Source organism: Zingiber officinale, chromosome 6A (assembly GCF_018446385.1).
Source record: "Zingiber officinale cultivar Zhangliang chromosome 6A, Zo_v1.1, whole genome shotgun sequence".
Classification (NCBI taxonomy): Eukaryota; Viridiplantae; Streptophyta; class Magnoliopsida; order Zingiberales; family Zingiberaceae; genus Zingiber; species Zingiber officinale.
This window is the reverse complement of record NC_055997.1, coordinates 51,276,186-51,288,223: the sequence shown is the minus strand read 5'-3', so window position 1 is coordinate 51,288,223 and position 12,038 is coordinate 51,276,186. Positions and strand designations below refer to the sequence as shown.

The 12,038-nt window shown below is 39.9% G+C and overlaps 1 long non-coding RNA gene across 1 annotated transcript; it reads left to right on the top strand.

Annotated features, from left to right (window-relative positions):
* The first annotated feature begins 739 nt into the window (after nt 1-739).
* On the top strand, nt 740-2,246 carry LOC121993932. The gene is made up of 4 exons (XR_006115496.1): nt 740-1,321; nt 1,408-1,604; nt 1,727-1,815; nt 2,180-2,246. It is a non-coding gene; the product is annotated as an uncharacterized LOC121993932 (long non-coding RNA).
* Nucleotides 2,247-12,038: the final 9,792 nt, after the last annotated feature.

The window sequence follows — 12,038 nt, the reverse complement described above, 5'->3', positions numbered from 1 at the left end:
CTAAAGGGAGGGGGAGGCTCTGCCGGTGCGGGGTGAGCGAGGCCGGCGATCAGCCGACGCCGTTGCAGGCTTCGGATGGTGGCGCGACATCAAGCTGAGAGAGGGAGGGAGACGGCTAGGGCACAGAGAAGAGGGGCAATCGCCGTTGACAATCAGGTGTCGCGATGAGGAGAAGGGCGGCGGTGGTGTGTGCGGCGCGATGAGACGAGAGGGAGGAAGGAGGTGTCGGCGTGAGAGGGAGGGGAAGAAGATTAGGTTTTGATATAAACATATATAACTTAGGTTTAATTAATTAAGACCTAAGTCTATACCTCAATCAACTTCCATATTTAGGCATTGCAAAGAGGCTTCCTCGTTGCCCAATAATTGATCCCCTTAAAGTATGTCATACGGGCTCCAATTAAATCCCAGAAAATTCCTAAAAATTTCCGAAAAATCCAATAAGATTATTTGTCCAATAACCTTATTATTTAATATTATTTGGGTACCATTTTTTACATTAATGTAAAATACGGTACCCAAATAGTATTTAAATAATAAGGTTATTGGACAAATAATCTTATTGGATTTTTCAGGAATTTTTAGAAATTTTCTGGGATTTAATCGGAGCTCGTATGACGTATTTTAAGGGGATCAATTATTAGGCTACGGGAAAGCCTCTTTAGTGTCCCAATTAAGCGGGAGTTGATTGAGGAGTTAACCTAGGGTTACATTGATTAAACCCTAAGTTTATGAACCAAGGTTTTCTATTTTCTCCGCCGATCCCTTCTTCCCCAAAACGCGCCGACCTCTCTTCTTCCTCTTCATCGTCGTCCACTGCCCGACGTCGCCGGCTGAAGCCTCATCAAGCGGTGCCTCGCTCCGGTCAACATTGAGCTATCATGGTCCTCTCCTGATCTCCATTGGTGCTGCCACCTCTTTTCCTCTCTTCCGATCTCAACGTCGTGCCCTAGATAAGCTGACGCCTCTCCTCTCTCGCGATCCATCGCCCCAGCCGACAATTTCCTCCCCTCCTCTCGAGTTTCCGGACGCCGCCGGCCTCCTCCTCATGCGAGCGAGCCACAGCCACCGGTCTTCCATTCTCTCTCGAGTCACAGCCGCGGCCTCACCTCACACGAGCACCCCAGCGCCGCCGCCCGATGCCCTAGTCGTCGATCCACAACCAACCGGGTGTGCTGGTATCTACTGGAGGTCGCCCATTGTGTCGGATCTGCGCTTGACATCGCCACTGCTTTCCAATGCCCTAGTGTGGTCGCCGATTTCCTCTGTCTTAGATCGACACCGAAGTGGTCGGAAAGGGAGCTATAGATCTGGATTTGTGGTGAGTGTTATAACGGATTGGATTAACAAGATTCAATTCATGTTTTGTTTGGATATTAAGATTAGGTGTGTGATCGATCTTTGTAGCTTCGGCAAGGATTGGACCACTGATGGCTGGCTGTAGCTACCAGATTTTCTTTCTTTCCGGCCATCCTTCTACTTGCTAGGATTGGTGTAGGACTGTCCTCTTGCTTTGACATGAAGCTCATGGCCAGAACTCCTCTAAACCGCATTGTATCAATCTAACAACATGGTTTTGGTCAGAAACCAGAGATTGACTAGGGGTAAGTTGCTGGTTTGGAGGTTATGCATTAGTATTGGATGTAATGCTTAGCTGTGGATGCATTGATTTTGTTTTAGGGCATGTGATCCCTTATTTAGTACTGATTTAGGGTTTTTGGTTTAGATGGTAAAAGCTCCGCCCAACACTGCTCACCCTTTTCGGCAGCAAGCACATCTTCGGCTATGGATCACCAGTTGATCTTCTGAGGTTAGGTGAGTTTTTGAAGTTAATATCATGTCTATATTTGGGTGTGATTAGGGTGATGTAGGTTGAATTGATTATGGATTAATTAGTTGAAATGGATGAATTGTGTGGGATTGGTTCATGGTTAAGAAATTGGAAATCGGCTGTGATATATTGAATTGGTTGAATCTTGGATTGATTGGTGGATTTAGAAGGATTTATGATGAGTTTGGATTATGTTTGGATTTAGGAGAAGTTGGATTGAGGATTAATTGGAAGATTAATCAGATATTAGATTTGGTTGGAGTGATCCTAATTGGATTAGGGTTTTTTATTTAGCTATTTAATTCATATGAATTTAGCTAAATGAAATATATGCATTGATTTATGCAGGACTTTGATGTGGGATGTTCATCACGATGTGGGATTTATTTTATCACGATCGACAGATAAAGGCGGGTACTTCTTGCTTTGTCTCTTTAGTATTTTGATCCTAGTGCATGAGCTTTATGTTCAGATAATTGTTGTATCTATCTTGACTCCACTCTTATTTTTCCTGTGCTTGATACTTCCACTCAATCTTTGAGCTACTCATGTCTATTTCTATACAGTCTCTCGTTGCTATTCATGATATTTAGCAGCTACTATAGTACTAGGTATTGGATACCAGATACCAGACATTAGATAGTAGGTAGTGGATATATGGACACCTGATACCATGCCACCGCTTGATTGCTGTTTATTTACACACCTCACGAGTACCGGCTTCACGTTTATATATATACGATGATCACGATTATTCGCATCATGTCATCAGACGACGTGACCATGCCTCCCTGGTCGAGAGGGTCATCGCCGTGGCCGCACGCCCGCCACCACGGGTAGTGGCGGCCGAGCGCCGTCTCCGTCACGCCACACTGCCACTCACGGGTAGTGGCGGCCGGAGTCGCGGCAATAGGGACCCGCAGACGTAGCTATTCACCACTACGCAATCGCCCACCTGGCCACCGAGAGTAGTGGCCGGAGTGTCGTCGGTTGTCATCGATCCTACCGACCATACAGGGTCGTGGTGCAGAAGTGGGCGGGGTGACCATCCGTATATACGCCGTTGTTATTATATCTCCGGTTGTTTACTTACGTTGTTGTTGCTTACCTATCATTGCTAGATTATGCCCCGTTGTTCATTTACGTCATATGCTTACATAGGTCGAGATTTATACCGTGATATGTGTTTATATACTGGCTTACTTATTAACATGTATATACCTCACACGATACCATGTAGTTATGAGCAGTACTGTAGCAGGACTTTGCTACCTAGGATATGGTTTCAGGTATGGACACTTATTATGATATCACTGTAGTATCTGCTATTTCCATACGAGACTGTATACCTTTGCATCTCTAGTTCTTTACTATACTCATGCACTATCTATCTATTATCCGTTGAGTCTTTATACTCACCACCCCGTATATTGGTAATTTCACCAGGTAGCAGGTAAAGGGTTTATGGAGTCGCCTGGAGATCCTGTCCGCCAGTTCCACGTCACATTCGAGGACGTTACTATGATTTTGGTTTTCCTTTTATTGTGAGTTAAACCTTTGAATTTAGCATTGTAATAATTGGGCTGTGGACTTGTTATTTTGTATTTGGTTGTTTGTCGAGGAGTCAAGCCGGGCCGGCCCGTGGTGTGTTTTCGTTACCTTATACTTGTTATTCTTGTTTTCCGCTGTGTTTGATTTTACAGCCGTGTGGGCTGCATATTATCTGCGTGGTTGTGATTTAATTTGCATATGTATTATCTGTTGGTGATGTATACCGGTTCCATTTGTCACTGCTATAGAGGAGGTGCTGTCCGATTTTCGTCGGACAACCTTACTCTCGGGGCGTGACATTTACTATATTTTATGTGTACTAACTTTGTCTTGCAGGATATGTGTGTGTTTTGTGAACTAACATGCTTTGCAGGGACAAATGAGCAAGGCCAGCCTCAGATGAATAGTGTCTGAGGTGCCTCCATGGAGCTTGGAGGCGCCTCGGGTGCAAAGGAGCTGAAATCTGCGTGGCAGAGCTGGAGGCGCCTTGAACTGAGCTGGAGGCGCCTTGGACCAGCTTGGAGGCACCCTCAAGTGGATCAGAGGAGAAGATTTCAGCGCTGATCCACGCGGCTGACTCGGCTGCTTTAAGGCACCTCGGAAGGGCTTTGAGGCGCCTCCAGAGTGCATAAAAGGGGTGTTCGAGGTAGCAGCAGGATAATCAATTCTCAAGTGCTTCTACTACAACGTGTTGCTTCAAAAGACGCCCTGAAGTGCTGTTACAAGTCTCCGACGACCCGGAGCTCCGAGATTTTGATTCTGTCGTCGGTATAATTATTTTTTATTATTGCACTTATTATAATACATATTTGTACTCTCTTTGCACGATATAGTTATTACCCACAGAAAGCGATCAACGATCGCGGGCCTTTAAGTAGGAGTCGTCATAGGCTCCGAACCAAGTAAATACTTGTATTTGCTTTTGTTGTCTTTTATTTCCGCTATTTTAACTCGATAGTCTTACGAATCCGAAATGCATGAAAGACACGAGCGCTATTCACCCCCCCCCTCTAGCGCATCTCGATCCAACACATTATTATTGAGCACATCGCCAGTTACATGATATGCACACACAACCACTCATGGGTTAGTGGTACATCAGGCAGGGTGTGTGCAGTTTGCTCTATCAGGGCTCCGCTAGTCCGCTCATGGGTAACGATGACTGCAGCGTGTAGCGGGTGGGGATCCCTCCCCTTGACCATGATACAGGGAGATGAGCGCTTAGGCTCCCCCACTATATTTGGGGTAGAAGGATAGGTGTACTCCGACAGCATCCTGTCCACTCGGTTACTCAGGTGTAGTGATGGCAGAGTGCACAATTGTCATAGCTCTACCCACTCGGTCTCACCATCGCGTGTGAGATGGCTGATTGACGTCAGGGGTGACCATGTCATTTTTGTATCATATGCATGGATTGCATTTATTATTTGTGTTTGCTGCATTATGTATGTTGCATTTTTGTGGTTGCATATGATTGACATGCATACATGTGACATTTTATATCTGGTCTAACAACCCTTATATCCGGATAGGAGGTCCTGGTGAATACAGTTTCTTCAGCCTTTTCAATTCACATTTTCTATTATTGTTCGGGAAACTGTACCGTGTGATTATTACTGGTAGTTATATCTTATTATGCATGTCTATCCGGTATCCACTGAGTTGTTGAACTCACACCATTGACTTATTCCTATTTCAGGTTGAAGCTGTCAGGAGTTTCCAGTTGTTAGTCCCCTTGTTACAAGAGTTTACGTATTGGTCTTTTGGTATTCTATTTATTTGTTTAGAGTTGTGTTTTGGACTTGTATTGATTTTGCACCCTGGATTTGTATAGTTTTTCTTAAGGCATTGTAATGGTTGGTCTTTTGCTTGCTTGGTGGGTTTTTATTTGGTATGTTTTGCAACGCGCCTGTAGGACGGCAGAAGTGTTAGAGTATATACTAAAAGCCTAGTTTTTGTATAAACATTTATTTAGAAATAAGAATCACATTGGTCAAGTGTCTACATTTATATATATCAAATGTAGATGTTCAATTAATTTATATTGTAGATAACATAGTGTGTGGTGTCACACACAGAAGATCGTGTTATCGGTTCTTTATAAATTATAAACAGTAGCTCACAACTGAGATGGAAAGGAACAAACCATTGGAATAGTCGTAGTGTAATTAGGTATTAGCTTATCTTGACTAATAGATTACACTAATACACTCTAAGTGTATTGAGCAGGGTCATTTAAGGTAAGTTCTTTTTATACTGATTTAATAAAAGAACTAGACCTTAGTTATTATGGAAGTGTATACTCTTAATCCTAATATAATAATAATCACATATATTTAATATTTATTTCTTTAACTTATCAAAGGGTGAGATTTAGCTCGATAAATCAATAGGCCCGATAAGTTGGGAAATGATATTACTTATAGTGTGTGTTGTTGATTATAAAAGGAAACTGTGTCCTAGTAATCTAGGCTGAGAATGTCTCCAAGAGGAGCTTATAAAGATTGTCATGTTAAACCCTGCAGGTGCACTTAGTCCGACATGACAATTGTAACGACCCAAAATTCCTCATTACGAGTCCTAATAGTATGTAAAAATATTTAGAAACGCTTTAGAAATATTCTAGAGATTTTTAGAAATTTTTAGAGTATTTTTATGTAATTTTTGGAGGTCGTTTGGTATTTTTACTAAATGAAAGAAGTTTCGATAAAAATAATGTCCAAGCCGAGATTCGTACCGGAGACCTCTGGCCGAGCCAACTTTTAAGCAAATCTGGCTGACCAAGTGCCCAAGCGGGCGTTGCTAATTAAAGAAGGAGCAAAATCTATTTAAGCAGTAGTTGAGGAATAGAAAATAAAAAGGGGCGGCTGAGGAATCGAACCCAAGCCTTAAGCAAAACGCAGCTGACCAAGTGTCCCAGCAATCGTTGCCGATTAAAAAGGGGAATGAAATATATTTAAGTAATAGTTAATAGGAAACAGAAAATAAATGGGAATAAAAGGGGCGGCTGAGGAATTGAACCCGCGACCTCTGACCCGGTCAAGATTTAGCAAAGCGCGGCTGACCAAGTGTCCCAGCGAGCGTTGTCGATTAAAAAGGGGAATGAAATTTATTTAAGTAATAGTTAATAGGAAAACAGAAAATAAATAGGAATAAAAGGGATGCAGCCAAGATTCAAACCCGCAACCTCCAACCCGACCCAAACCTTAAGCGGATCCGGCTGACCAAGTGCCCAAGCGGGCGGTTCTATTTAGAAAAGATAGAAAAATTTATTTAAGGAGTTAACAGAAATATTGAGTTATAAAAAGGGATAAGTTGATGTCCTGTTTTCCCGTGACCTAAACCATTCTCTCCTCTCCTGCGTGCGACGACGGAGCTCGGGCAGAAAATAAAAGGGAGTTAGGGCATCGTCTCCGGTGGCCGGCCAAGGTCCTTGAAGCCCTTCTTGTTCGGTTGTGAGTCCAAGAACACCAAGGTAAGTGCTACTCACTTGCGGTAAGGGTAGTTTCGAGCTTTGATTTAGTGTTTCTTTTAGTTTTCGGAATATGCTGTAAAGGATTGTGGTTGCTTGGGAAGTTAGAGTAGATCCAAGATTTGTTTTCCCCTTGTAATTAGAAATTCGGATTTTTATGTGAGCTTATAGTGCAGATTTTTAATTAAGCCTATAGTGCAGATTTTAATTAAGCTTATAGTGCAGATTTTTATGTAGGCTTATAGTGCAGATTTTAATTAAGCTTATAGTGCAGATTTTAATTAAGCTTATAATGCAAATTTTTATGTAAGCTTATAATGCATATTTTAATTAAGTTTGTAGTGCAGATTTTAATTAAGCTTATAATGCAGATTTTTATGTAAGCTTATAGTGCAAATTTTAATTAAGCCTATAGTGCAGATTTTAATTAAGCTTATAGTGCAGATTTTTATGTAAGCTTATAGTGTAGATTTTAATTAAGCTTATAGTGCAGATTTTGATTAAGTTTATAGTGCAGATTTTTTGTGGAACTTGTAGTGCAGATTTTTTGTGAAATTTATAGTGCAGATTTTAATTAAGCCTATAGTGCAGATTTTAATTAAGCTTATAGTGCAGATTTTTATGTAAGCTTATAGTGCAGATTTTAATTAAGTTTATAGTGCAAATTTTAATTAAGTTTATAGTGCAAATTTTTGGTGGAATTTATAGTGCATATTTTAATTAAGCCTATAATGCAAATTTTAATTAAGCTTATAGTACAGATTTTTATATAAGCTTATAGTGCAGATTTTAATTAAGCTTATAGTGCAGATTTTAATTAAGCTTATAGTGCAGATTTTAATTAAGTTTATAGTGTAGATTTTTTGTGGAACTTGTAGTGCAGATTTTTGGTGGAATTTATAGTGTAGATTTTTGGTGGAACTTGTAGTGCAGATTTTTTGTGGAACTTATACTGCAGTTTTTTTAAAAAAAAGATTATAGTGCAGTTTGGTTAAGTATTATAGTGCAGAATTTATGTTTGCATAATATGCAGAAATAGTGTAAGCATAGAATGCAGAATCTTGATTAGTATAGTATGCAGAATTTTGATTAGCATAGTATGCAGATTTTTGTTTATGCATTTCAAAGTTAGAATTTGTTTAAACATTTCAGTTTTTAAAGAAACATTCTTTTATTAGAGGTATTAACAAGTATAAGAAAGATAAAGAAAAGAAAGAAAAAGGTCAAGGCCTTAAATAGATCCCAAAGTCAAGACTTTAGGGATTTTGGCACACATGGTGATTATTAAAATGTCAAGACATTTAAAGAAGAAGTAATTAAAATATTTTACTTTGAAGAGGCTAGTACTCGACTTCCGAGATTGTCGTTAAACAAATCTAGGTGTCCAATTCCGAGGTCTTAGCCCTGGTAGACCGAGGTCTGCTCTTTTAGGATTGGTGGCTCGCTACCCCAACCTATTAGGGAACGCACATAAGATGGTACTACGCCTGGGCCCAAGAGATGTTAATTATTATTTTGAAGTCTTAAAGTATAAGTTTTAAACAAGTGAAATAAAAGAATAAGTTTAGAACAAATGAAATAAGTTTCACTTTGTTTTAAAATCAGCAAGTTTATTTTTCTTTTATGCTAGCATGTTATTTAGATTAGCTTACTGTTATTTGCTATTAGAAGAGCATGAGCAGCTTTACATGTTTAGCATTTCAGCCTGTTTGATTCCTTTACTATTAGATGAGCATGAGTAGTTTTCAGTAAGCATTCAGTTAGTTTATGTTATAGATATATGGACATGCATATTGAGATTTTGTGAGTTAGATAGCGCTTACTAAGCAATTTTACTTATAGAGTGCATTTCCTCTTACTGCAGATAAAGGAAAGGAAAAACTATAGCAAAGGAAGACGACAAGGAGGTGCGGATAGATGTGTGATGTGTGGACTATAGAAGCCTTGGATTTAGCATAAGAATTTATTAAGATTATGTTGTATTTAGACTATTGAAATTGTTCATTCATGTTGATGATATTATTCATAGAATGATTTTATGTGTTTAGATGAGTCATTTTAGTATTCCGCTGCTAATTAATTGTATGTTTTGAGTTCTCCGAGAGTTTTAGGAATTACTATCAACATGTGAACAAGGTTAGTTAAGATAAGTTAGTAGTCCAGTAGTGCTCCGCCCTCACAGACCAGTAGTGAGGAGGGTGGGGTGTTACAAGTTGGTATCAGAGCAGTTTCTATTCTCCAGCATCACACATCAGCACCAACCTTGCCGTCTTCAAGTAAGAAAGTATTTAATTTTTTTTTTAGTATGCTTTCTTTATTCTTTACAGTAAAGAGAAATTCTTAGAAGTATTGGATTATATGTACAGAATAGGGAGATGTTTAGAAGTGCTTACTAAGTTAAGAATTCTGCTTAGTTTCTTTCTACATAACTAGATGTCAAGAAGAGGACATCCTCATACCGCTTGTACTGAGGACCGAGTACAGGAGAACAAAAAGGACAGAGAAGTTATAGGTGATAATGGACAGAGAAGTTAAGAGACTAAGGAACAAAGAAGTACCACTAGTAAAGGTCATTTGGCATCAGAAGCGCGAGGAAATTACTAGGGAGTGTGAGGACAGCATGAGGCAGAAATGCCCAGAATTATTCTAAGTTCGAGGACGAACTTTTTATAAGATATGGTGAATTGTAATGACCCAAAATTCCTCATTATGAGTCCTAATAGTACGTAAAAATATTTAGAAACGCTTTAGAAATATTCTAAAGATTTTTAGAAATTTTTAGAGTATTTTTATGTAATTTTTGGAGGTCGTTTAGTATTTTTACTAAACGAAAGAAGTTTCGACAAAAATAATGTCCAAGCCGAGATTCAAACCGGAGACCTCCAGCCGAGCCAACTATTAAGGGAATCCGGCTGACCAAGTGCCCAAGCGGGCGTTGCTAATTAAAGAAGGAGTAAAATCTATTTAAGCAGTTGCCACGCCCCAGGTAGTCCCTGTCCGAAGAAATTTCGGCAGCATCTCCCCTATACGGGTGACAATATGAATTCAGAATGCATATATCTCTATACCTCGGCCACACACGGCCGAAATAATACAATACAAATAAGAAACAATCCACGTAGTTATATTCAACATTTCCACACAGATATAATATGAACAATCCACGCAGTTATATAAAGAAAGAACGATATAGAATCCTCGAAGATATATGTAAACATCCTACTCCACTACAATGAAGAAAGACAAAATCCACGAAGTAATGAAAATATATCCGCAGCGGAAAACCAAAAGTAGTAAACCCAAGTGTTCAGTATAACGTCCACAATACAAAACCCACATCACAAGTATATAAGATGCAAAAGCAAAACAGATCTCGACAACAGGAAATCCTCGTGATAAAGGGCTAGCGACTGGAATCTCTCCTGACGGCCTCAACCTGAAAAATAGTAACAACGGGGTAAGTTCAAAGAACTCAGTAGGTAATCCAATAGATATGTACAGCAACATATAACTACTAACAATATCCTAAGGTACAGTCTCCTAAACCATAGGATCTATAGTACAATTTTCTAATAGTACAATCTACGGTACAATCTCCTAACAGTATAACAGATATGCATAGCTGAAATAAACTGTAATAACCAGCAATAGGCATAAAGTACAGTCTATAGCAAGAATAATAAGAAAATGCATAACTGGAATAAACTGTACTCACCTGCGAGGCTTGTGCAATTGACTGTGAACATACACAGATAAAAAATAGTCAGAGCAAAAGCATGTATCCTGTATGCATATCAATCATATGCACTCACCAAAATGCATCAATCATAAAGAATGCAATCCGTGCATATGATGCAATATGACATGGTCACCCCTGACGCCAGTCAGCCGTCTCACACGCGATGGCGAGACCGAGTGGGTAGGGCTGTGACACGGTGCACTCTGCCGTCACTACCCCTGATGAGTGACCGAGCGGATGGGATGCTGTCGAAGTACACCTATCCTCCTACCTTAGACATAGTGAGGGAGCGCAATGCTCTCATCTCTCGGTACGTGATGACGGGGAGGGATCCCGGCTGCAACCCCACTGTATCGTGCTACCCATGAGCACCCCGACGGTGCACCACCGAGCAACCTGTCATACACACCCTGAGTGTTGTGCCACTATCCATGCAGTGGTCACGCTGTGTGCAGGCCCTCATGTAGCCGGCTGACGAGCTCAACAATAATGGAGTCGTCAATCACCCAGCATGCAATCATGCAATATGGTGCGTGCGGCTACAGTATGTCATACCTGAACATATCCTCCTCCATATGCGTAGGTGCCAATAAAACAAACGCATATGTATAACAATGATATAAGCAATGCAAATCCAACAACATATAACAAGTATCTCCAGCGACTAATCAAGTGTAGATAAACATCATAAATATCCATCTCTATGAACATATATACACATGGCAAAAGATAAAAGTATCCAGTTCTAAAGTAAAGCAACTAACAGAAGAAGCATACAATAGGTATCAACTAAGCTACGACTAGGGAAGAGATAAATCTACCATCTACCACTAGTAATTATATATAAACTATACATATCACAAGACAGTATCAAAAGATAAGTCAAAGGGTACCCGCCTCAAATAGAAGGTACAAGTCAAACAATCCAAGGTCGAGACGCCCGTCTCAAATCAGAATCCTGTGCCAACAAACAATATATATATTTTATTTAGCTAAATCCAATGAATAGCTAAATCAAACCCCTAGAACTAAATTAGGGCAAAACCCTAATCATACCACCTTAATCTACATAATTAAATCTAATGGTAAATTAGGATTAGTTACCTAATCCCTAATCACCAATTAGATTAGAAATCCAACGGTTGACTAGGGTTAATTACTTTAACCCTAATCATTCCATTAGATAAATTCAAACTAAACAATTCTACACATAACAACTGAATCATACCTAATACAATACACAGAGAACAACTCTTATACACCTTACCTCACTTCAGCCGCTGTTGATGCTGAAACAAAGAAATATGCTAGATGAGGCTACTGCCGAAACTAAGAAGCCACATAACCCGATCCCAGATCCATAGGACACTCAACCTTACTGGAAATCACTCGGATCACAACAAGAGATCAATCAGGGAGATCACTGATCCAGTAGCAACTCTTCT